Below are 26,151 nucleotides of genomic sequence, written 5' to 3'. Positions count from 1 at the left end.
AGACAAGAATTACAGTCTGGTAGAAGGTTTTGTACGGGCGCGTTGTATTCTAAACCAGAAAATCAGGAAAAAAAAGGAGAGATTGGTGGTCCAGGTTCTTGATTAGCTTAAATAATTAATGTTAGAAAGCAAACACTGCTGCCGTGGTATGGACCCGTCCCGATTGTGCTCCGCGGCAACTTTTGAGCAGCTTTTGGCATTCGGAGCAGCAACTTTTGAGCAAAATATAGGTTTAGAGCACATATCAAGCACAAAAAAGCCAATATTCCATAGAAAACTTTAATTGATGTGAATTTCTTGAATGCTTATCAGCCTTTTGAAGTTTTAACACATAACCTGTCACTTGACAACGTTTCGCAGGCCTACTGCCGGCGATCCTTTTCTAATGTTATAATTATATAACTGATAATCGGCTAAAATTACGCGCAAAAAAAGACCGTCTTTGTGTCTATTTTTCTTGACCGGTGTTAGCAATTATTGTGAAGGACGAAAAATAATGCTTTTAATTAACTTTTACATAAAAATATCAAGAAATTTAGGTAGCAACTTTTGAAATTTAAGTAGCAACTTTTCTGATTTTTGGCAATTTTTTAGAAACTTTTTGCCTTTCCGGTGGGCAACTTTCCAGCATTTTAGCGGCACAATCGGGACAGACCTAATTTCAGTATCCCTTGCTAAGATCTACTTTTTTCCATGTGATCCTAATTCGGCGAAAGGAACTTTGTATTTAGTGGGCACCATCCTTAAATCACTCTCTTTGCTCCCTTTGTGGTTTCTTTCCACAGGCTTAGCGAACTCTACTACTTTTGTAAACTAGCTAAAGTAGGTTGCTGTCTGTACTCTCGGCTCTGCTAGCCCGCTCTTCATATTGCCGCTGCCCCTACTGTTAAGAAAAAGGAGGAGAAATCCATTGAAACCTAGACGGTAGCAAGAGAAGTAAAAACACGCGGAGCGGGCATACATGGATAACGTGTTCCCCCGTGTTCTTCCTGGTCTTTCCCGCGACGTCACGGGACGTCACGTTTTCCCGTGACACGGGAAGGCACTGGTAACGAAGAGAATCCAAACATGGCGATGGGAGCTCGCAGATTTCAGAGGATTCTAAACTTATTTTGGTGCCAAAACGACGATTAAAATGGCATCTATGGTATCAGTTTCCTTTTGAAGCGTATTTTTACTCGTTTGGTTGGATTTGGGTGTGAGGGAAATGGCTGTGACAGCTACAGAACACTGAAATGCAGACCACGTTTGATACCTATCACTCAGAGCAGCCTGGCAATTTTTTCTGCAAAACTGTTACTAAAGGTAAGCTGAGGCATAAAAGCTGCAGTTTTACAAAAATAAGTTTTTCTACTGGTGGTTTTCCATTGCTATTGCCTAAGTAAGCATCTAACTTGGTTGAATTATAATTATACTGTGTTGCGCTTTTCTAAATTTGTACAGCGGGAAATTCAAATTCCTACATACTCGCACGTGTCCGCCGTTGTTTTGAGCAAAAAGTATCCGAGACTGACCTTTGTTTGAGTTTACAACCGCAAAAAACGAAATTTTAACACCTTAAAAATCCACTCAGACAGTACTAAAGGTGCCAAATGATGCAAACAAGATAAAAGGTGCTCAAATTATTTTCTAAAAAATTTCCATCCATTTTGCATTTAAATTTTGCATGTGCTACAATAAAATCTTGGACTCCCGGGGGGGGGGGGGGGGGGTACACCTGGAAAAATTGGGCGGGTGTGTGCGGCCCACTTCCCAAAACCCTTACCGTATTTATGACCAAAATCTGCAATATACCCTACCCTATTTATGGCCTGACCCTTAAATCAAAACCCTGTTTCAGACCTGCATTACAATTAGTTCCCTAGTTCAGACCAGTGTTAAATTACCGTAAACATAATTTGTGAAGGGCTTTTGTTGATTTTCTTTTTGACAAGGACAAAAAAGTGGCTTCTTCTTAAAAACATACCCATATCAAGGCTAGAGTGCAAAACCCATACCCTATTTATGACCAAAATGGCTAAAATCAGCTAGAATTGATACCCTTTTTTATGACCAAAACAGCTGAAAAACCATATCCTTTAGGACCGCACATACCTATATAGCTTATGTAAGGGAGTAACCCCCCCCCCCCCCCCCTCCAGGGCTTGGACTTAAGTGAAAAATTAAGACCACCCCTCCCTCCATTTCAATGATGGGAAAAATGGTGCATTTGGGGTTTAGGACCGATTCATCATTGATTCAGGGGGAGGGGTGGTTTTATATCTTATTTGACTCTGACCAATCTGATTGTAGCTTTGAAATTTTGTAAAACTCTTTTGTTCCAAAATAAAAATCATCAACATAAATAGCAATGACTGAACTATTTCTGGTGAAAACATTGGAAGCATTTGTGCACTATCAGTCAGCTTTTTGACCTGCTAGATTGTTCTGACAAGCAATATGGTACTGAAACTGAGACATGGTGGCTGATGAAATAGTGGCAAATGACAAGACTTGTGTTGAAATTCAAACAGCCTAGTACAGGCTTTATGAAACTGCAACATGAAAAGAATTCAAATTTAGATATGGGACCTGCATACCCTTCCCCCTCTCTCTGACAGGACCTCAATTATACCACTTGTGGTTTAGTCGACCCAGCTAATTTAACAGTGTGTATCACTTGTGACTGTTTTAAAACTAGATTATTAATAGCATTTGGATTAGATTTAAAAAATGATGAAGTGGCTAAGAGAACTTTACTCTTTAGCCTTAAAGGGTTTTCAAATCTTTTCCTACTCTTTCCTTCCCATCGGAGAATCATGGGTGAACAGGAGAGGGAAGTTAACTTTACTTGCTTGACTTCAGATGAACAATTTTCTTTTTTTTTTGTCAGGCCACTTGAGAAAGACCTGGAAGGGTGAAATGGTGAAGAGACAGACCAACAAAAATACTCAGGGGAGAGACAGACTATTGGTCAGCTTTTTACCTATTAGATTGACCTGCTGATGTAAATGTATACCGTGCTAACAGTTGCAACTGGAGGAAACCAGACTATCAGTCACCTTGGCTAACCACCGGCAGGTAATTACTACATGTAGAAAATGTTAGGAATTTGATTATCTCATCTGAAGTCAGATCTTAAAAATACTGGGTCTTGGGTTCAGATCTCAAATTTTCAAAGCAAGGGTGGGGTGTTGGAGAGTGATGTGTATGGTTACAGATGCTCCTGGAAGAAACAAATCTTATCACATTGACTGACCAGGTTAAGTCAAGTCAAGTCAAACTTTATACTGTACAATTGTGCTTGGATATGACATTCTGAATTTGTCAGCTTTCCTATAAAAGGACATTGACAGGTAGTGGAGGTGGAAGTGGGGGAGAGATGTGTTCTAGGTGTAAACAGGGAAGGGGTAACAGGGAAGGGTTAGGGAAGGCAACAATTGTGAGGAACAATGTGAAGGAATGTCTGCTATAAGGACTAGGCTCTTCACCCGGGGGGGGGGGGGTACTTTGGGAATTTCTGGGTGGGGATGTGCTGCTGGGACCCTGGAACCCTTAGCCTATACCAGAGCTAGTTCAACTGAATTTTGCTACCCTATACTAGAGCAAACTCCCCAAATCCCCCCATCTATTGACACTGTTGCAGCTGATTTGTGTAAATTGAAACTTGCTGATTTGATTTTTGTACATTTCTGAGTGGCAATTCCTGGTTTCCTTTGTCTAGATAAATCTTCAACCAACTAGTCAGTTTTGGGAAAAATGATACCCTACTCTAGACCCAAACACTCTGATTTATATACCCTATGCTAGAGTAAACTGCTTGAAAACCATACTCTTCACAGCGGCACATACCTATATAGCCCATATATGGCAGTGCCTCTCCCCCCCCCCCCCCCCCCGGGCTCTTCATAATCACCTAACACCTAACAAATTCCATGTAACTTTCAAAATTTTATCAGCTGTCAATGACAGTCATTGCATTCTCCAATCAGAAAAAAAACTGGCAAATGAATGTAAATTCCTGCCAGAAAGCTTAAATTTGCTTATGCAACTAACAGTTAAAACTTACTCCGTGCATCATCCCATCAGAATTTTGCGCCCACCAGCAGTGGCAGAAGTGTCAGCAAAAAGGGGTTGTTATAGACGGCATTCCTCCTCTCTCCCACTCTCCCAGTCCTCTCCCTACCTATTTACCCCATTTGATACCACCCTGCTATTTATTCTATGAGATGTGCAGCAGGTCAGACTTCTTTGTACAAAGAAACAAACTGGCAAAGGTAACAAAATATTGCATTCAAAGTTGGAATGATCAATCAGACAAAAAAAGTAGCTTGTAACATCAGGTGATGATTGTTCAAAAGCTAATAATTATTCCTATGAGAATGAATGGTGAATTGACATCTCTGCCCTTGACATTTCCATGTTTTGATTGGCTGGTTCAAAGAAAACAGCAAAAAGTGATGAAAAAGTTGTCAAAAAGATGTCAAAATTTAATCAAAAAATAATTGCTCAATCAAGTGGAAACAGTATGATCACTATGCAAGGTCATAATCAAGAATCGTTTCTGAATGTCTCATTTTATAGTCAGCAATGGATGGACAGTAGACAAGTCTGAACAGACAGTGGACAAACCTGGATGGACAGTGGATAATCAAAAACACTCAAATCTTGACCAACCAGGTAAATGCTCTTGTTTGTAATTCTGTTTGCCAGTTATCATGATCAGGCAAAGCAATGTCAGCCTGGTTAAATCTACATGTGAATACGTAGCTCATTTCTCTAGAACAACTCACTACTTATTCTTACATGGTATACTACCAAGTAAAAAAGTTGACAGAATTCAAGGCTTTTCATTCGAGTGGAGCTCTGTGAATCAAGAACAATATAAATTAATTATATTACACTCCTCAGGTTGGCTTCTTTACTGCCATTAAGGATTTAATTTACTTCTCTGTGATCTGTAATCATACTCATGATTAACAAATTGGACTCCCGCTTTGTGGTCGTCCAATTTTGTTAATCACTTGTATGATTACAGACTGAATTGGACTCCGCTCAGTCCTATTACCATTATTAATTGATATTTTTTCTAATGACTTGTAATCCCGATGTCATTGTTAAACAAGATAAAAAATAAATCCAAACAACTGGTAAAAATACAGTAGGCCCTCTCCACAATGACCTGGCCATCTTAGAGACAGAGAAAAGTGGCCATTGTATAGAGGTGGCTGTTATGGACAGGTACACTGTAAGGGTGTAATATGACACCTGTTTTTTTCAGTGATGCAACATTTTTATATCAAATTTTAAAAATGCTTGCTATAGCATTTAAATACATACGGTAACTCAATGATCAATCAAAATGTACACTGTACATGTATCAGTAAAACATAAACTAAGTAAAAGCAGACACCCACGAAGCGTGGTATGGACCCTATCTAGCGTGATACGGATCAACTTTTGTGACCTTTAACAATAAAAAGTGGTGTTTTGTACACACTGTTCATCAGTCACTACCGGTAATTAACTGGCCATTGCCGAGAGGTTATTGTGATCACTGGGACGCAATCTAGTGGCTAGTGCCATTGTGGAGAGGTGGGTGTTGTACATGTAGAGAGGTTAAAATAAGAGTGAATGTGTAGACTATATATTTGCCCGGACCAAAAAAAGTGGCTGTTACAGAAAGGTGACCATTGTGGAGAGGGAGGTGGCCATTAGTGAAGGTTCAACTGTATCTATCTTCCTTGTTGTCTAAAGCTTTAGATTGAATCCACAGTAACTATATCATTTTGGTTGTTCTGTCACAGGATGCTAGACAGCAAAGATCATCACAATACAGCATGGATTTGGAGAGACAAGAAAATGGGCAACACACCAGACACAAATTAAAGAGGATGCTTAAAGATTGGTTACCAAGACAAAACAACAAGATGTTTTATTATTAGTAGTTTATTTAATATTTATTTGGCCCAGCCCGGGAGGCCTTTGAATGTGGGGTACAGCTGGCCCGGGGTTTTCCTCCTAGGAGCAAGTGGACGTACGGGGAGGTTTTTCACCCAGCTGTTGTTCCACAACCCCCGTTCAGGTTACTTGATTATTTCTTTAGCTTGGTAGTCTTCAATTACAATAGATTTTCATAATATTACTATAGACTCTTGGCAAACTGCTTGCATTGGTTTGGAGCAAGTCAACCTGATGAACTCTGACTGCACAAACTCACAAGAACAAACAACTTGTAACTGATACCAATGACTACTTTTCTTTCACCCAACGAGTGACTTTTTCATGACCTCAACAAACTTTATCTTCAAACAGAACCCACATGAACTTGACTAACAACAGATGGAGTGAAACTACTGTACACACCAGGGTTCGTATGCTTTTTCAGAAACAAATTTCCAGGACTTTTCCAGGACTCAGATTTTTCTGTACGAACCCTGACAACATGTGACACTGACTTTTAACTTTACACCTAACAGATGACTTATTATTTTACAACCTCAATAAACCAACCACTAAACTCCTTAAACTTCAAACAGAACCAACACAGACTTGACTAACAATAGGTCTAGATGGAGTGAAACTACACAACATCTGACGGTGACAACTTCTTGCACCTTACAGATGACTTTTTTATGACCTCTAAACCAACTAACAAACTGTAGCTCGATCTAGACAGAAGCAATGCAAACTTGACTAATAATAGATGGAGTGAAACTATACAACATCTGACAGTGACAACTATTTACACCTTACAGTTGACTTATTTCAGGCCTCAGCAAATCAACTAACAAATATAAGCCTTAGAGAGAACCAACACAAACTTGACTAACAATAGATGGATTAAAACTACACAACATCTGACACCGACAACTACTTAAACCTTACAGTTGACTTGCATGTATGTATTTGCGACTTCAACAAACCAACCAACAAACTTTAACTTCAAACAGAACCAACACAAAATTGACTAACAATTTTTTGCTGGATTGAGACTGACATCTAAAATCAACAATTACTTACACCTTGAAGATGACGTATTCACAAAAAAAACAGATAATGCATTCACAGCCTTAACAAACCAACCAACAAACTTTTTTTAATTATTAATTCCAAACAGAACCAACTCAAACTTGACGAACGCTATAGATGGACTGAGACTACATAACATGACGCTGACAACTACTCACATGTGACAACTGACTTAATTATCAGAACCTCACCAAACCTAAAAACTACACCTGACGCCAGCACTTCATTGTAAAAGTAAGAGACTGTCATCGACACTACAGGCTACTACTGACTAAGATTCTGACTTTCCCATGATCACCAAAACTTAACAGACTACAAAAACTGCACAAGTCACATACATGTACCAATGCAAGGATTAGCATTGAGTCACATAATATTATCAGTATATGTAGATGTGTGTGCCACCATTGTTCAAACAAGTGCCTTTTTGAAAAAAAAAATAGCCACTCTAGCTATCACTGCATGTGATTAACCAAGTCAATGATTGGAGTCAGAGATCTCTGTTACTGTATGTAGTTTTTATTCCAATGTGCTTCATAAATTATTTTGATTTAAAAATTATAAATTATTCAAGATGTTGAACATTGTTTGTTTCACGATGAAGTCCCTTAGGATTTAGATTGCAATGCTTTTTACTGCTTACTGCTAGTCTCTATAGTCTTCATCTGGCAATGGGAGCTTAAGCAGGAAGTAGTCAAACACCACCATCTACATCCTATGGGAATACATCATGAGATGAACAATGAAATGCACACTTAACATTGACCATGCAGCCACCACTTCTTTCATAGGAAATTGTAAATTTTTTGGATGCAATACTGTATATTCTTGAGAGAACTACATGCTGCAGCAAAGATCTCTAACTTCAACCAGTGAATCAGTTAATTAATATGAAACCCACTCCATTTGGCTGATTTGAATCCATTGAACAGGTTATACTTGTTTGTTCCATTTAAGATAAGTTTGAAGGTTCCAGCATAAGATTCCCTTGAGCAGTGTTTTTTTTTTTTTTTTTTTTTTTTTTCATCTTTTACTTAGATGTGTGATGTACAGTTTCTCCTAGACAAAGTCTCCGAAATTAATCATTTACATGTAGAAAAGTTGACCAAAAGTTGTAAAACATTTCAAACGTTCTGTGAGGCGACACTAGTTGTTGATCATTTCTGGGGTTTAAAGGATTGAAAAAAAGATTAACAACAACAAATCATGTTCAACTAAATTTTAGGAGTTTATTTCTTCAATTTGAAATTGATAATTTACAAAGCACTAGAAATACATGTGACATGCCGTTAGGTTATTTCCTTTGAGGTTTTACAGTTTAGAAAAATTCATGTCTCTAATCTCAAAATTTGCAAAGAAGAGAACACAAACAAAGTAGAGAAAATAAACAAGAAGCCAGTTGTGGTAACTACTAAAGAACTTTTTTCTTTTGAGCACATACTAAGGTTTCATTCTTAGCCTAAATTTGAAGATTAGAGGGCTTCAGTACAGTCAGCACATGTGCAGGATCCCCAGCTTTCCACCATTCAGCTTACCATGGGATTTGCTTCATGATTACAGGTTAAGATAAATTACTATTAAGTGGGAAAACTCTAAGAATTTAGCTAATGCATTCTTCACTGCTCAAAGGGAAACTTGATAAATGGTTAATTGTCATTGAAGTGTATTTCGTTAGAATTGAATATTTAACTAATGGACTCTACCAACAACCAACATGATCATGCTGCCATGCAAACTTATTACTCACTGTAGCTTTTATAAATCTTAAAATAATGTTTGTTTTTTAAAATATTTTGTTGAAACTTGTTTATCAGTTTAAGCCATTCATTTGTTAATGCTTTTTGATAGGTGGCAGTAATTCAAAAAATAATTTCCTTTTTCAAATACTTTTTTTTCTAATGATTTTAAGTGCTTGGCAACTTGATGGTGGTTGTTTAATTCATAAACAAAGGAAGCAGTTAATGTTATAAATATAATAATCTCAAGATAGTCAGACAAATATTTTTCACTTTTCAATTTACATCAGTTTGGATAAGAATTATTTCATCTTCAAAACTTGGCTGGGATAAACAGACGTCTTTTTGCATTCCATGTTCAGTTGTCATAAGGACAGGAAGAGGGGTGCAAAATGACATCTATTTAATTAACTATATATATATTAGGCTACTACAAAATTTAGCAGCTTTGTATTGGCAATTTTTCTATTTTAAGGACAGTGCCTACTAAATACAAAGGTTTTTACCTGCGCATGGAGTCTAAACCATGCGCTGCATGATGCGCAGAACGTCGTGTGCACATGAACAAAAGTAGGCACCATTCTTAATGACACTTTTGTTATACCGGTAATTAGAAATGCTTCCTCTGTTTATATTGATTTACTTTGTACATATTGTAAGTAGATCTGCAAGCTCATTAGCCCAAAATGAAATCATACAAGCATAGATTTAATACTGGTACTTATTTTGAAGAAGAACAAAAGTTGTCGTTACTTACTAGGTGCAATGATAGTCTTATTGTGTCCACTCCATCATATTTACCTTCCTGACTGAATATGTTTCTTTCAAGACTTACCACAATGTTCATTAATTTGCAAATGTTATATGCCTTAAGCCACAAAATATGATAATAGTTGATTTCAGAAAAAGATGAAGATGAGGTGCAATCTCACTGAAAGAGAATTAATCATTTTTTGTCACTTAGAAGCTTTTTAAAATTGGGCTACCTTTTGTTGTTTTCCTAAGTTATTTCATTTTTCATTTCATTGTCAATTTCTCAATTTTTGGTTCAGTTATCCTGGCTAATGGTAATGTTTAATATTGAGATTAGACAAAGTAAGATCAACAGTCTGCATTTTTGACATTAGTTACTACTTTTTCTCTTGTTTTCCTGTTATTTTATTTTAATTTTACAAACAGCATCTTGATGTTTTCACGTAAGCATAAACAAACCTTTTTGCTGAGCCTCATAAAAAATGATCCCAGCATTAATTACAGAATTTTGATCGTAATGCAGACTGTTGATGAACATCATTTTATTTTAATTTGATTTGCACATTGCTTGGTTCTTTCTTGGTGTTGCAAGTCATCATATTTTGAAGGCTCCTGTAGGCCTCCTTTAACCTTTTTTTCGCTTAATTTCCTTCACAACTTATAGGGAATTTTTTGTACTGTTTTCTTTTTTAAGCTCATAGGCATTTTTTTGCTTTGTACCCTAAACACACATGGCACACTCACAAACTAGCTTAAGGTTTCAATCTTGCATTTTCTTTTTCTGGACATGTATCACCAAGAAACAGCCATTTTTTTTCTTTAGTAGTTTATTTATAATGCTAATGAGCTTGCATGTATCTACTAATTACGTTTTTAGGTTCTTATTTAATTCCAGGACAGAAGGTGGCACACACATCAAGACCAAAGACTGGTCATGTTCAAATCTAGCCAATCATGTCCCTGCTGGGTTGTGGAAGCTCTGCCTCTGAGAAGGTGTGTGTTTCTGAAGTCCTCTGAAATATTCCAACTGAGAAATCCTGGGAAACTTTATCTGATCCTGTAATTCAAGCTGGGGACAGTTAGGCATTTGGAAGAGTTGGCCGTTTGCTCTCAAGTGGGGTGGGCAGTGTGAAGGAAGGTGAGGGTTTGCTTTTCATGTCTTTAGGGTTTCACTTAATTTGTCACAGTACCACACCATCAATTTCGGCTCAGCAAGATGCATGTTTGCAGTCAATGTATCAGGAAATGTTCCACAACCAAGGACGTAAAACAGGAGTGCTGAATTGTGGGGCTCAAGGAAGGTGCATCTCTAGAGAAAGCATAGACAGAAGAGGTCACTGAATTTCATTGGTCTGACCTGATTGGATTTTCACAAATGACATTAAATTGAGCTGAGTCACTGGGGGTCTCTCTGATTGGGTTGCTACTGGGTCAGGTTTTCTCTCTTTTCTAGGTTTTCATAAAATAAACTTAAACTTTAAAATACTGAAATAACATCATTTAGTATCACCCAACCAGAGGACTAATGCAAATCCTGCATTTTAATTGGCTACGCTACTAGAGGACTATTAGTAATAGTCCTTGAGTAGCAAAATTGGTGCAATCGAGCGTGATGCTTTCTTTCGTTTTATTCCCAAATAAATATTTCTTCAACTTGGATTTGCTAACTATATTTTTAGCTTTTCTGTCCGACTAGTTGGGTGATACTAAAACAGTTAGACCCTTCGCCCTCAAGGGCCACGGGTCAATAGCCCATTCGGCTTTGCCTCATGGGCTACTGACCCATAGCCCGCAAGGGCTACAGGTCTAATTGTTAAATAGGCCTGATTATAAACAAAACACATCTTTTTGAAAATCAACTTTACTAAGCATTTTCTTAATCAATCTCCCTTTCAAAGGAACTTCAAACAACTAAATTATTTTCACTCTCTATTTTCGTTTTCATTGAGCTTAAAACAGTTTTATAAGTTTTCAAAAATTACTTTCATTAGTTTGACACTCCACAAACTTTAGGGAGGCTGAGCTTGCACCAGCTTTTGGTACCTGGGTCTCTGGAATTGCCTTGGTAACAAACATGAGCTGTGATTGGGTAATGGTTGCCTTGGCAACTGTTAGCCAATCATAGCTCATGCTAGTTACTACAGCAATCCAAGAAATCCTTGTTTAACTGACAGCTGGTGCCTAGTCTTCCTTAAGTGTTTGGAGTGTTTTTATAGTCACTCTTATTTGTCAATTGGCTATTTCGTAGAAGTTAAATATATAATACACTGTAGGTGTTTGCAGAATAATTCTTTGTTGTTAGGCTGGTTAAGTGTTAAGTAAATCGGCAACATTCTATTTGACAGATAATTAGTCTGTTGATGAAGTTTAATTCTGCAACATCTTGCATTGATCATTATTTTACTGCGCCTTTAAAATTCAAAGCTCAACCAACAAATGTGTTTTTTGCTACCGTCAATCAAATGTTCGGCGGCTCCTCCCAGCTTCCGACTACCGTCGAGCGCGAGGTAATCAAATCGTTAAGCACAGTTCAAACAACGAAACAGTGTTCGGCAGTAGTCGGAAGCTGGGAGGAGCCGCCGAACATTTGATTGACGGTAGCGAAAAACGCATTTGTCAGTTGAGCTTTGAATTTTAGAGTCCGCAGGTTATTGAAAGGCGCAGTAAGCACTTTAGTTAATCTAATTTCTAACCAAGCTAACTAATCAAACAGGAATTCAAAACTATTTTTGTAGATATAAATTAAATCAATATAGATATCTCAATGTAGCATTTATTGTGAAATTTATTTTTTTAAGCAATGACTCTAAAAATTCATAATTATAAACATTTTGAGGGGTCGATACTTCTCTAGGTACTGTAGGCTCAATTTTTTCATGGGTTTTCTCTTTTTCCACTAAAATACACTAAAATTCAGAATTCCTCGGATTGTCACGCAATGCTTCTCTACAAAGTGAGGAGAGACATTGCGTGAGCAGAGAAGTCATGGATGCGAAGGACATTGCAATTTCTTGTAAAAAATGATCAAGGGCCTGTCTACAAGGAGGGAGGGTTACCCTAGTTAAGTTGGATTTTAAAACCATTTCAAGTCAAAACTCGGCCAAATTAAGAAAAAAAGCTATTGCAACCAATTTATTAGTCAATAATTATCTAGTTTTAAGTCTTTGCGCGGATAAATATTTGATTTTAACACAACATAATTTAAACACATGCCAACTCCCAAATTTTTTACACTGTTAGCAGCGATTCGGCCTAAACCTCTAGCTTGTTTTAGTTTTCAAATAACAAAAAGACTTGCTCAGCTTCGTATGTTAATTGCTCGTTTCAGATCATGGATGTTCTCTGGAGAATTGTCTTACTAATTATTCATTCATTCGCAGGGGAATTTGATTTACATTTGAATAAAAAACTCTCCAGAGTAACGTCATGTGATATGAAATACGACAACAAGCAAACAAGCTGAATAAGCATAATTAACTAAAACCTTTTGCAATACTTCTACAAAACTTAACTTTTTTTGCTATATAAATCGGCCAATTTCTTCCATCCAAATTAATGAGAGAGACTTGACATCGGTGGCTTCACAGATGAGAGACTTTTAGCGACTTGTGCTCTTTAGTGAAGTTTGTGGAATGACGGTCGGTCGGAGGTTTGGTCGGAGGTCAGACTGGCGGATTCTATGATCAATTCTTTCTTTGATTTCAACGGTGATGCACTGAAATTGAGCGCCATACTTTAGCGCTTCGGTTTTTCTTGTCCAGGTTGCGGACATTTCCAAATTAAATGGGTTTCCATCCAAAATATTCTGGGAGGGCGAGCTTATCGGCAGATTTTTTTTTCCGATACATTGACTCGCGGATTAGCATCTTGAATCAATTTTCGAATTTGGCATATTAATTTTTTTAACTTATTAATTCCAAAATTACTCGAGTGTGGCATTGTGACAAATTAAGACTGAGACTCCGGAGGCATGGGGCGCAAACTCTCACTTTCCTTTACGCTGTCCACCCCACTTGAGAGCAAACGTTCAGCTCTCCCAAGTGTTCTACTGTCCCCGTCTGGAATTAAGGAATCAGATAAAACAGACCAGGATTTTAAAGTTGGAATATTAAATGAGGACTAACGAAACAACACCGCTTATCGGAGCCAGAGTGGAAGCACCCAAAGAGCAGGGACAAGATTGGCTAGATTATTTTTTTTTATTTCTATTTTTTTAATTAAAAGTAATGGACAAGAGAGACAATTTTTATTTCAATAAAGTATTGTTATCTTTCCTCCAGTGTTGTTTTATTTTGCAATCCAACCATGTGAGTGAACCAGATAAACTCTCTAAAATAAGCCAAGTTCTGGAGAAGTCTCAAGAAAACTTTGCAGTATGATTAACACTTAGTTTCAGTAAACAGCTCGTTTCTCAGGTCAATGTACGCCACAGATACATCTTTTCAGCATTTCAAAACGCGCAAAATATACTAAGGGTCGTCACGCAAAGGGACAAGCGTGAAGGGATGTCGCATACAGTTGTGTGGCGATCCTAGGAGAAAGCTTGTTTTCCTATTGAATTTTGAACGTATCTGTGGCGCACATTGTAACAGAAACAAACCGTTTACTAAAACCAGTCTGGAATCGTACAGCTTAGTTTTATTGAGACCTTAGTTACTGTAAACATAACTGTATTAGTCCTAAGATGGACACATATCAATTCTCCTTACCAATTGCCTTATGTGTTTTGATCCTAGTTTTGAGAATTTGGCCTTAGATCAAGACAATATTCTGAGCTAATAATTTTCTTTATTCCCGTCACCTGTCTGCTTGGAAATGTATCGATATTGTAAGGAGAAATAATATGTCCATCACTTTTGGGACTGGCTCAGAGTACGTTTTTCAAAACCCTCAACTAAAATTCCATTGTGGGGCTCATTTCCAAATAAATCACTGGTAAACCAGAGGAAAATTCGAAACCGGATACGAAATGAATACTTTTGGTGCTTGTCGTGCTTATATTAGCCGTCAAGAAAAAGCGAAAAGGTTCCGAAAGCATGTCAAATGAACAACCGAAATAAATCAACTCTTAGTGACAGCATGCAATTTACTGCCCAAATGTCTGCGCAATTTAATTCCATAATTTCCAAACTGGGAAACATCAAGAAATTCATTCGAGATCGCAGTTGCTCTTTAAATTATCGTTTTCTCTACGGTTTCAAAACAATTCTCAATCTGCAGGAAAAAATGAATTTGAAAGAACTGTTTTTCTTCTACCTTTACAGTTGCTTGGAAAAATTGCAATTGAAAGAAGTCTGCTTTAGCTGAAGTTTTGAACTCCAAGACAAATAGCTAGATACATGTTCTTTAAGTAACACAAACTAAATCAGTCATGTCTTTAGGAAATGAGATTTAATGACTTGGTTCTTTTTGACTGAACAAGCATCTGTTGCCAAATTTAATGAAACCAAATCAAACAGTGGTGAAAGAAGGAAAATGTTTTGAAAAACGTACCCATCAAGGTTTACAGTTGAATGAAATACAGTCGAACCACCCACAGGCGACCTCTTAGGAATTTTGCAAAACCAATGAGCTGCTTATGAAAGTTAAGTAATTTGGCTGCACGAGACAATTCTGAGACTTGTATATCAGAAACGAGATGGTCCTTTTTCAAGTGCTCACTTAGAGAGGTTTGACTGTGTTTGATATGTTAGACATGCAATGTACTGTACCAAAATCACATGAATAAACAGAGGCTCTCTATAAACAAGTATGTAACTAAGTTTGCCAATCAGGCTACAGGTCTGCCTAAGTTGTTCTGTCTGTCTGTCCTTCAGTCTCTCTTTCTGACTAACATGGTTGTCTGTAGGTCCGTTTGTTAAGTTGTCCATCTGTCAGCAGGTTCTTCCATTCCTTTCTGCTAATCAATCAGTCGATCAGTATGATAACGAAAGGTTCAAAATTTGGTCTTCAGCATTTGATCAGTCACTCACTCCTTCAGTCCACCAGTCAGTAAATCAATCAATCAATCAATCAATCAATCAATGGGAGAATCAATCAGCCAGTCAGTCAGTCGATCAGTCAGACAATCCAGTCAATGAGTCAGTCAATCAATCAACCAGAGAATTAACCAGCCAGTCTGGCAGTCAATCAATCAAATAATCAGACAATTGATCACTAGTCCCAGGCAGGCAGGGCAGTCAGTCAGTCAGTCAGTCAGTCAGTCATTCAATCAGTTGATCAGTTAGTAAGTTAGTCAGACAGACAGTCAGTCAGTTAGTTGATCAGTCTGTCTGTCTGTCAGTCAGCCAGTCAGTCACTTGGCTGTTAGTCTGTCAGTCCCAGTCAGTCAATCTTTTAGTCAGTTCATCTCCCTGTCAGTCAGTTAGTCGAGCAGTTAGTCAGGCAGTCAGTCAGTTAGACCTTCCACTAGTCAGTCACTCTGTTTAGTTCATTAGCCAGCCAGTCAGTCAGCCTGCCTGACAGTCAGTGAGTCAGTCAGTAAATTAGACAATCCATCAGTCCGTCAGTCAATCAATCAGGCAATTGACCAGTTTGTCCATTTCCAAGTCAATCAATCAGTCAGTCAGTTGGTTGGTTATTCAGTCCATCCATCTGTTCTTCTGTTCATCTGTCAGTCTGTTAGTCAGTCCGTCTGTCCGTCTGTCTGTCCATCCCTCTGTCCATCAGTCCGTCACTTAGTCAGTCAATTAGACCATCCAACAGTGTGTCAATCAGTCAGTCAATCAATCAGGCAATTGATCTTTCAGTTAGTTAACTAGTCTGTTGCTGAGTAAGACTTTTGAACATGGCTACAGAATTTTTAAGAATTATTTGATTGACAATTAATTCAAAACAGTATCATTAAAAAAAGAGAGCACTTCAGTCTATTCATGTACAGGTCAACCATGGCAGAATAGATTGCATGACTGCGTTCAATTTACAAATGTTGAACTTGGCTTATTCAAGAGTTTGTTTACCTGGTTCACCCAAAAGTTGGATTGCAAAACAAATCATGCACCCCTTCTAAAGATAACTACTTTTTGCCTGTGTCCACTTTGTCACTGATGGCATCTGATCTGGAAAACAAAGATTTAATACCTTCCTTCAGAGCCAAGTTAAAAATATTACAAGACAACTAATTACCAACCACCAAACAATTCACAGAATTTAAAGCTATTTTAAATCTGCTTTTGTCAGAGTTTTCATGATCTTTCTGAACAGGGTAAAATACATGTAGGTTTATAACAGGGCACCTACAGTCAAACCTGTATAAGGCGGACACCCTTGGGACCTGTGCTAGTGTCCGCTTAATACAGGGTGTCTGTTGAAAACAGGTTCCTTCAGAATTTGTCTTGAAAAGCTTTAAAAGGGTCATATTAATATTCATCAGTATTGAAAGACTTTTTGAAGGGTCAAATAGCATTCTCATGCCTGGCTGATAACTCTGAAATACTGTATTTCCATTAGCAATGACAAGTATATGAGGTAAAGCATTTGAGTATGCAGCACAGTATCTATATTAATCGAATTATGTGAAGGTTCACAAAATCAAACAATCCCAAAAGTTTTGTAAAACAAAACCAAATACCGGTAATGTATCGCATTTCTGTGACAGCTCTTTGTCAGTAAACTGAAATGACCAATCTATTAAAATGTGGGGAAAAAACTGCCATCTTTTTGCAGTGTCCATTTAATACAGGTTTCTAACAATAGAAGTGACCATCAATGTCAAGTTTAAGCTGTCCATGTAGAGAAGAGAGTCGAATATACAAGGAGAAGCAGTGTATTTTTGACGAACTTCGAGGTGTTTGAAAATGTGGTCAAACACTTTCCCTAAGGAGAAAACAGAGAGATAAAATCATATCAAAATCATACGATCAGATATCAAACACTGTCACGGTCATATTTTCCCAAACTTGATGAATTATTGAGTTTGAGAAGATCCTGGAAAGATTTTCACCACGGAAGACCGGGTACTGTCAAATGTGTTGTTCAAATGGCTGATCAATTTTCAACATACAAATGTTATTGTACAAGTATGAACATGGAATCTAATAGTTTTGTATCATAATTATGGTTCTTTGACAATGTGTAGTACATGTAGTGTAATTCAATATCAAAGTCCCTCAATAAAAGGCATGCTTCTAATTATTGCAGACAGAAGAAAATTGTTTATTAATGGTGATCAATATGGATTAAATGTATTTTCAGGAGCTGGATACTATTTGCTGGAAATATGTTTGCAACAACAATTATTTGCAGGATTTTGTTTAACATCATGAAAAAAAACCCAACAAAAATCAAGTGAGGGGGTGAGTGCAAAACCATGCTAAGTGACGATTTTGTGTGAAATTATTTTTTTCTCAAAAGTGCCTGATTTTTTGCATGTGGTCTTCAATGTGTAGTTCCAGAAAATATCCATACCCACCCCAAGCAAGGTTAACAGAAATTCCAAGTGGGAGGAGGGGTTCAAAAGCCCAATTTTTTAAAGGAAAGTATGGCACTAAAATGAAATTTCCAGAGGGGTGGGGGGGGGGGGGGGTGGTTCAAGCTAAAAAACCTTCCATGAGAGGGGTATGGATATTTTCTTGAACAACACAATGTAAAAGAAAAACATGGTCCTGTATTTTTGCCATTGGTTTTTGCTTTGTTTTTGAGATATAATGTATGCAAAAAATACTCAATTTCCTCTGGCGGCATCTTCAGGTGTTTAAATGTTAAAAAGTCAGCATCTGACTGCAAATATATTTTTTCTCGCTTAATGAACAGTGAAATGTTCATTTCATGTCAATTTCTGACCGCAAAGATGTTGATTTCACTTCAAAACCAGTGAAATGTTGATTTCACAAGAAGGCATAAGCTCAGAGATGTTGATTTACTTCAGACACAGTGAAATGTTGCTTTCACGAGAACATGTAAACTCGAGGATGTGGATGTCTCGAGAATGCCTAAGCTCAAAGGTGTTGATTTCACTTCAAAAAGACTAAAATGTTGATTCCAGGAGAACACGTGACCACAAAGAGATGCTCACTTCACTTAAAGAAAAAGTTCACAAGAATGTGTGACTGCAGAGATGCTCATTTCACTTAAAAAAACACTCATAAATATGTTGATTTCACCTCAACGGGAAAGCTCAGAGATGTTGATTTGACTTAAAAAAATACACATACACTGTGATATGTTGATTTCACGTCAAAAGGCGACCTCAAAGACGCTTTTTTTTCACTTAAGAAACAGTTACATGTTGATTTCATGAGAATGTGTGACCACAGAGATGCTCATTTCACTTAAAGAAGACAGTTAAATGTTGACACACCAAAGCTCAGAGATGTTGATTTCACTTTGAAAAAAAACACATACATGTTGATTTCATGTCAACAGTCGACCTCAAATACACTTTTACCTAAGGAACAGTTAAATGCAGATTTCACTGAAATGCATGACCACAGAGACACTCATTTGACTTATGACAGAGTGAAATGTTGATTTTACAACGCTCCCGAGGTTAGGGTTCTGTCCCCTGATGCTATAAGTTCAAAACACTACAAATCACGCTGATTATTGCTGTTATAATTGATCGGTACTTGTTGGCCATTATCTGTGGTACTCCCCGTGTCCATAGCTACATAAAATCCACTTCCTCTTTCTTACATTGCTGTTTACCAGGCTTCTAAAGCCACGAAATGTCCACTGCACATGATCCCAATGCATGCCAGGAAGGTTCTTTACAACTCACCTGCGGGAAACATGGCAGTCTATGCAAGACATTTAATAAGTCTAAAATCAGTTCTTGCTTTCCAAACTTTGACAATGGCAACACTTGGCAAATGGGCCACAACTCACCAGAGGATTGTTTTCTTGGGCAAGAATAGCCTGTAAGCAGGCTCACCTTTGAGTCAGGCGCACGAGCAGCAAAGAGCAAAGTGACCTGGCAGGATGGAGTCTGGTGAAGAGGCAAAAAGAAAGTGAGCCTGCCCTGATCTCTGTAATTTTTTCATTTGTGCTTTGACAAACAATATGAAATACCATTGGTCAAAAAGCGGGAAAGGCGAGAAAACTGTCAATCTATTATGTTCGATGAGAAGCGATTAAATCCCCATGGAGTTGGTAATTTACCGCACAATAAACAACAAGTTGTCCACATTTGGAGTCAGAGGAAGAGTTGAGTGTGCGTATTCTGATGTTTTAACAAAGTTCCAGTCTATTTCTGGTTAAATTCCATACTAAAGAGGGAGCAGAAAATAGCAGTTGAAAGTATGTCAATGAATCAAGATGTACTTGTCATGTTGCCGACTGCATATTTAAAACGTTAAATATTTAAAACGCATGTGATTGCAAGCGGGCAACGAAACAACATGAAGGCATTTGCCCGTTTACCAGCATTGTCAAAGACCAGATTGCAAAAGCAAGAATTAAATCACTTGGAATCAAGTGTGTGTCGTTAGTAGACATAAACTTTGACAGTTTTTCTTCGGCAGAACTTTATCAACAATGGATATCATGCCTACACGTTGTTATGAAAAAGATTTACAGTTTTCCTGAGAAAGCTCACCTGCCAAAGTTCATACTTCTGGTGGAAATTAATTGACTTATTCTTTTCTGCAGTTTCCAGGGTGGAAATAAAAATTTGCAGAGATCAGAGCAGGCTCACTTTCTTGTCTCGTGGCTTTGCCGCTTCATTTCACGCTCGTGGCTACCCCTCACGCGCTTGTGCTCCAGTGTGAGCCTGCTCGCAGGTTAGGGTAAAAACTGCTCTCAGACTTTGCTGCCTGGATCAATCTGACTTCAAACGCCAATACCTCAATTTTATCAGTTTGTTTGAACATCAGAGAGCACATTTTGGTTCTTTAAAATGTGCTGATGACTTATGGGTACATCAAGGCTTCACGATGCCTCTCAACCACCTCTGCACCCCCCCCTCCCCTACCCCTCATTGAGGTGCTAGGAAATCTGAAGGGGAGGGGGGAGTCTTAAAAGGCCGTTTCTGAAGGGGCAAGTGTGTTGGCACAGTCTTCCTTTCTTGGGGGGTAAAGAAGTTAACTTTTCTGAGGGGGTTAAAATTCAAAGCTCCTCAACAGAAGGGGAAGAAGGGGCCGATTAAGAATGTTCACGCTAATTGTTTCTGCACATCCTTACTGTGCACACAAATTCACAGTCCACATCATGCATGAGCACACAATGATAAACAATGATAGGGCAGATGGCCTTGCCTGGATTTAATGATCTCGGCTGTTCAGTGACCCCTATTTTTCTTTTGATGGATCATTTTCTCTACCAATTTTCTACATTTAGCAAAAAATGGAGAAAGTTGATCGATAAGCTTGCAAAATGCCATCAAGTTCCATTCTGTTTAGCTCTTTGTTTATCTGTGTGGTGGTTTCAAATGCCTTTTGAAGGGTTAAGTTTTGTGAAAACGTTGACAACAGTTGGAATTATTTACGCAACAGAGCCACTTCTACAAAATATGACTGAGATCATTTGTCTCCGTTGACTCACCTTTGATATTTTAAACTATAAACCCCTGTAGACCATGCCTACATGTAATTATGTGCACCAATTTTTCAAAATCAGGGTAGTTTCCACATGCTTTATCTCTGAAACAAAGTCAGTGACCCCAATTTTTTTTGCATTTCTGACACAAGAAACTCATTATCTAACTGCAGTAAAAATTTTAAAAAAATCTATCAACTGGAAATTTTCGTGTGAACGTCCTTAAATGGAATGACCCATAGAAATACTGCGCTACATGTTTCCCAGTTTATGCAGTGGCGGATCTAGGGTAGGGCCCTCCCCCTTATTTTGGGTAAAAAAAGAAAAAATCAAGGAAGAAAGAAACGCCAGCAGGACAAGCAAAACAAAACCGCCCACCCCTCCCTGCCCCCTTCCGCTTAGCTCAAGGTCTGGATCCGCCACTGTTATGTGCCTCTTAAAAGAAGGAAAAACTCTGATGGATACACATACGACGTTTATATCCTATTTTATTATCTAGTCAATATTTATCTAACCAAACTGTAAGGTAACCACACCGCAAAACAATTTCCAAGCGCGCTTACCGTCGTCCAGGGACGGTCCTCACAAGTTGTCAACACACACGTCTTCACATTCCATCTCCTAGTTCCGATAAGCAAAAAACTGAAGAAAGTTAGCTCATGACCCAGATCAAGGAATATCACTGGTTCAAGTTGTTTAAAAACAAAGAACAAACCTTTGAAATTACGGTAAAGTCAATTTACCGTTACTTTTCCTGCACACGTTCCAAAATGGCGGAGACGAACTGCACTCGCAAAGATCACTGGGAAATAGCTAGAAAGTGAGGAGTGGGCAGGGAGGCGAAGCTGAACCTTCAATCCTACATCGTACACCATCGTACACCACCAAAACAAATTTTTATGAATTTTACTACGGACACCATTCTATTTGCTTACTCCGCAAAACAAGAACAAATCTTCAACTAAAGACGTTAACAGTTCATCTTCGTCTCTGTTCCTCATGCTGGTCATTATCAACTATGCGCAACCAAAATTCTAAGTAAATTACAAATTCCTGTCCTATTCTCGGCATGGGAGAGCGTATGTTAGTGTGCAGGCTGATTGTAGGAAATATTTTGGAAGCAGTTCCATGAAAGCAACAGAACCTTGCGTCATATTTGTTCCTTCAGCCCTATTAAACGGCTACGTGCTTGTCATCTGTGTACGCAAATGCTTAATCTTCAAGCTTTTTTGTTATCAACATATTGTGTAAGAGATGAAAGTATTCTCAAGGCTAACTAAAATCCTGTGTACTTCCGGATATCACATTTGTAATAAAACTCATCATAGTATCTGGCTCACTATATTGTGGTTTCAGTTAAAAGGAAACTTTTTATGGGTGGATGGTTGCCCGATGACATGGTACGTGCGTGTGCGGTGAATTAACGACATGAGAAGCCATGGCGTTAGCTTGTCTAATATGCTTACAGTTAGTAGATCCCCTGACCAGGCCACACGGAACATTCCAATTTACCTTGTGTCTCTGTTTCAAAACGAGTCTTCGAGCAAAACCTTTCATATGAAAATGAGTTGATTTGCATGAAATTTAACCTGTTGGGGAACACATTTTCATATGAATGGTTTCGCAGGAAGACTCGTTCTCGTCACCAGAGGTACTTCTGGGTTTAGCGCACCAGGTGACCAAATGTTATTGAGGTCTAGGCTCTAGAAACGACATTTTCAACCTACGTGTGTCTGACTTAAGCTTATGCGTATCTTTTCCTGCTGTCAATCAAGGTCAATCATCTTTCTCCATTTTACATAAACGGGCAAGATTTCTCCAAGCAGCTTCACGATCTACACCATCCGTGCAAACAAGAAGTGAAAACAGTAGTCGATTTGGAGACTTGACTGATATCAGACACAAACGTTTAGCGATTCGTACCATATTCGTACAAATGGTGCCCCTGATGGAATGGTCAGATAATTTAACCCCTCAACTTAGACTGAAATGTGAAAATATTTCAGGTTTCCTGAATCAGATTTCCCTAATAAGTAACCTTTGCAATTTCCGACAGATTACCTAGGAGAAACTACTGCTAGTCAATGCATCGATTCATTATTTGTTAAGAATAGTACCAATTATCAAACGGTTTCACTTCTCATTTGGATAAAAACGTAAAGCTATCCTTATTCCCCTCCCTAGCCCCTTAATGAAATGCATTGTACGAATCAACAACGGATTGACTTTGGCTGTCAATGGAAGGAAACACCAAACGTTTCCACCCCACACGCAGCCTGGAATGATTCGTGTGAGTTGTACTGATGCTATGTATGGGTATTTTGACGATTCTTTTGAAATTAGTTGATAACTTTAAAAATACACGCTCCAGGTACTCAGGCACCATTTGTTTGAAATTTTTATTCAGTGAGTATAGGTAAGCAGATGATTCCGAGTGCAATTTTGACTAAAAGAATTGTAGTCTTTGACAAATTCATGAGCAGGGGCGGATCCAGACCTTGAGCTGGGGGGGTGGGGGGTGGGGGGTTGTTTTGCTTGCCCTGCCGGCTTTTCTTCCTTCTGTGATTTGTTCTTTTTTTACCCAAAATAAGGGGGGGGGGAGCCGGGCCCCCCGGGTCCCTCCCCTAGATCCACCACTGTTGAGTGCTTACTTATTCCAAACTGCACGAGTGAAATCATTTCATCACTCAGTAATAATACACATGCAATTTAATTGTTACTTTCTGCTCTCAATTTCAACTTTCTGCACTGTTCTCAGTCAGTCTCACTGCTCTCAGCCTATCAGCATGCCGAATTTTTTGCATATATGTTACCTCATTTTCTCTTGATATTATTAAGGGTCTTAACAGACGGGTTATCAATAATTCTGGCGTCTAGCCCATAGAAAAGCTCTATGGAACTCTAACAGTTACAATTAATAAACCTATTAGAGCAGTTTTTATTAGAGTGTCGAACAGTACAGTGGAACCTCGATTTAACGAAGTCGCTGGGGACCGGCCAAATTTGTTCGTTAAATCGAGGGTTGGTTATATCGAAAACCTCGATATAACGAATTTGAGGTGAAACGACCAAAATGTTCGTTATATCGAGGTCATATTTAATGATTGATTTGTAACACAGGTGACTTCTGTCACGCAATTCAAAGCAATTTTCGTCACCCAGAAGTGCCGCGTTTTGAGATGCAGTTCATTAAGCATGGTGGCTTTCAATATCAATTATTTTCACTTTTGAGCAGACGCGCAGCTTTTGTTTACAAAAAAACGACACTTTCAGAGTAGCGATTTAAAAATGTTGCAACATAGAGGTTATACAGAAAATTGTCTATGTAAACAAGGAAACGGGCTCTAGTGTTGTTACGTTGTACTACCCAACATTTCTGGATTTCAAAGAAGATAGAGCAGAAGTTAATTGATGTCGAAATACTGTAGTGCCAATGTCTATGACATATAATAAGCCGTTGACTGAAAGGTTACTGTCTCTTTACAATAAGGATTGCACGGATTTGTTGACTGTTGATCTGTTCAGCGTTTATCTTCTGTCGCGTGTTGACACTGTAATTCATTATATCGAAATAGATTTTAAGTCTGGGCTTCCGGATCATGTTCGTTATATCGAAGAATTCGTTATATCGAGGTTCGTTATATCGTGGTTCTATCCCATACATTTTACTGTAACTTTGGCCGGGACATAGAATATCGTTCGTTATATCGAGGACTTCGTTAAATAGAGGTTCGTTAAATCGAGGTTCCACTGTAGTTGGTTTTGCAGTTACTACGCTACACGATTGGCTTAAAAACTCGCACCAATTTTTCATCCAGTCAAAAGTAAAACCAAAACCAATTGTGACTCACTTTCACGCATTTCCCGGCGCATTGCGTCAGCTGCATGTAATTACACTGAGTTTTAAGTATTGTCTGTGTCCTTTACGATTGGCTAGAGTGACAACTTTAGTGTTGGTTTGACGACACTCATGCAATTGAAAACCGCTCTATATCACTCAAGTCAATAAAACCAACACTCAAACCATGCACATTTTTCGCTATGTTCTTTATTTCATATTATAAAATTTTACTATTTGAATAGGTAATAGCAGGAATGCGAGTGTAATTAGGGATTTACACTACGAGTGATATTCTCTCAATGGCTCGTGCAACTGGAAAGAATTTTCAAATATCATGAGTAGTGTAAATCCTTAATCGCTCGAGCTTTCATTCCATTACCCATTTATCATGACCGAGAAAATTACGAACGCGCGCACGTTAATTTGCATTGCAGTGCAAATTACAAAATAACGATAGATTAATTACCCTGCTCTCAGCCAATCACAATGAAGTAATTTTCCTAGTTATATAATAAGTATATATGTAATCATATCAATACGAGTGCAGTTAAGGATCCCTCTCCATAGAATTTTTTTAAACTTTGTAAAAAGTTCCATCTTATCATGTTTATCACAATTCGATAATAAAAATGGGGTTCACCAAGCTCGCTTTTGAGTTATAAGCGCTTAAAGCTAAAATTAAGGGTGTTTTTAGCAGGTTACACTGTTGCTATGGTAACCTATCGTGCCAGGAAATTGACACCAACTTGTTTACAAATGATTGGGCAGTTTTTTTGATACCACGATTGCGACATCAACCGATATAGAATGGTTACAATGACCCATTAAAATCTACGTCTTGGAAAGTGCTAGAAACTGCTGATTGTTTCTTGCCTATAAGCATAAGTAACAGCACAGACGGACTAAGGTGCTATTAAGTAATGTTTTTTGTTAGGAAATATTGCCGCTAACGAACGGCGCTGATTATAAACATCTAACAGGTAATTGCATCTACTATAACATCACAAACAATATGACCTGGCGGAAAGATCAGAGTCAAGAATCGCCACTGCCTCTAAATGTGGAGAATCCGACGACAGGTTCGAAAATGTGAATTTTCTCTTATTGCGTATGTATGGGAATATTGAAGAGTCTTAATATCGTTAACTTATATCGAGTAATATTAGCTGCAACTAATTCGAATATTTCCGCTGATGAATAAAAATAGTCAGCATTTACATTGCTGTTCCTTAGTTCTGGCTTACTCTTATAGATCTTGTCTTCAGAGTACTTTCCATCGATTCAATTTTGACCTTCGCTGGATACTGAACTATTTGCGGCCAATGGAACTATTAATTG

The 26,151-nt window shown here is 38.1% G+C and overlaps 2 long non-coding RNA genes across 3 annotated transcripts; one reads left to right on the top strand and one right to left on the bottom strand.

Annotated features, from left to right (window-relative positions):
- Positions 1-743: 743 nt before the first annotated feature.
- On the top strand, positions 744-13,774 carry LOC149102297 (uncharacterized). Its single transcript, XR_016202481.1, has 4 exons — positions 744-1,305; positions 2,873-3,060; positions 4,564-4,659; positions 5,787-13,774. It is a non-coding gene; the product is annotated as an uncharacterized LOC149102297 (long non-coding RNA).
- LOC110064098 (uncharacterized) lies at positions 13,722-22,167 on the bottom strand. 2 transcript variants are annotated; one of them, XR_002298300.2, is made up of 3 exons: positions 21,688-22,164; positions 21,536-21,593; positions 13,722-16,558 (listed from the first exon to the last, which is right to left on the bottom strand). It is a non-coding gene; the product is annotated as an uncharacterized LOC110064098 (long non-coding RNA). The 2 variants fall into 2 exon arrangements; XR_016202480.1 differs by lacking the exon at positions 13,722-16,558 and adding an exon at positions 20,804-21,076 and having other exon boundaries at positions 21,688-22,167.
- Between the last annotated feature and the right edge of the window lie 3,984 nt (positions 22,168-26,151).

Source organism: Orbicella faveolata, unplaced genomic scaffold (genome assembly GCF_042242905.1).
Source record: "Orbicella faveolata isolate gen_17 unplaced genomic scaffold, um_ofav_v1 contig_36, whole genome shotgun sequence".
In the NCBI taxonomy this organism is placed as follows: domain Eukaryota; kingdom Metazoa; phylum Cnidaria; class Anthozoa; order Scleractinia; family Merulinidae; genus Orbicella; species Orbicella faveolata.
Note: the sequence above shows the minus strand (reverse complement) of the source record. Positions and strands in the feature narration are given on the sequence as shown.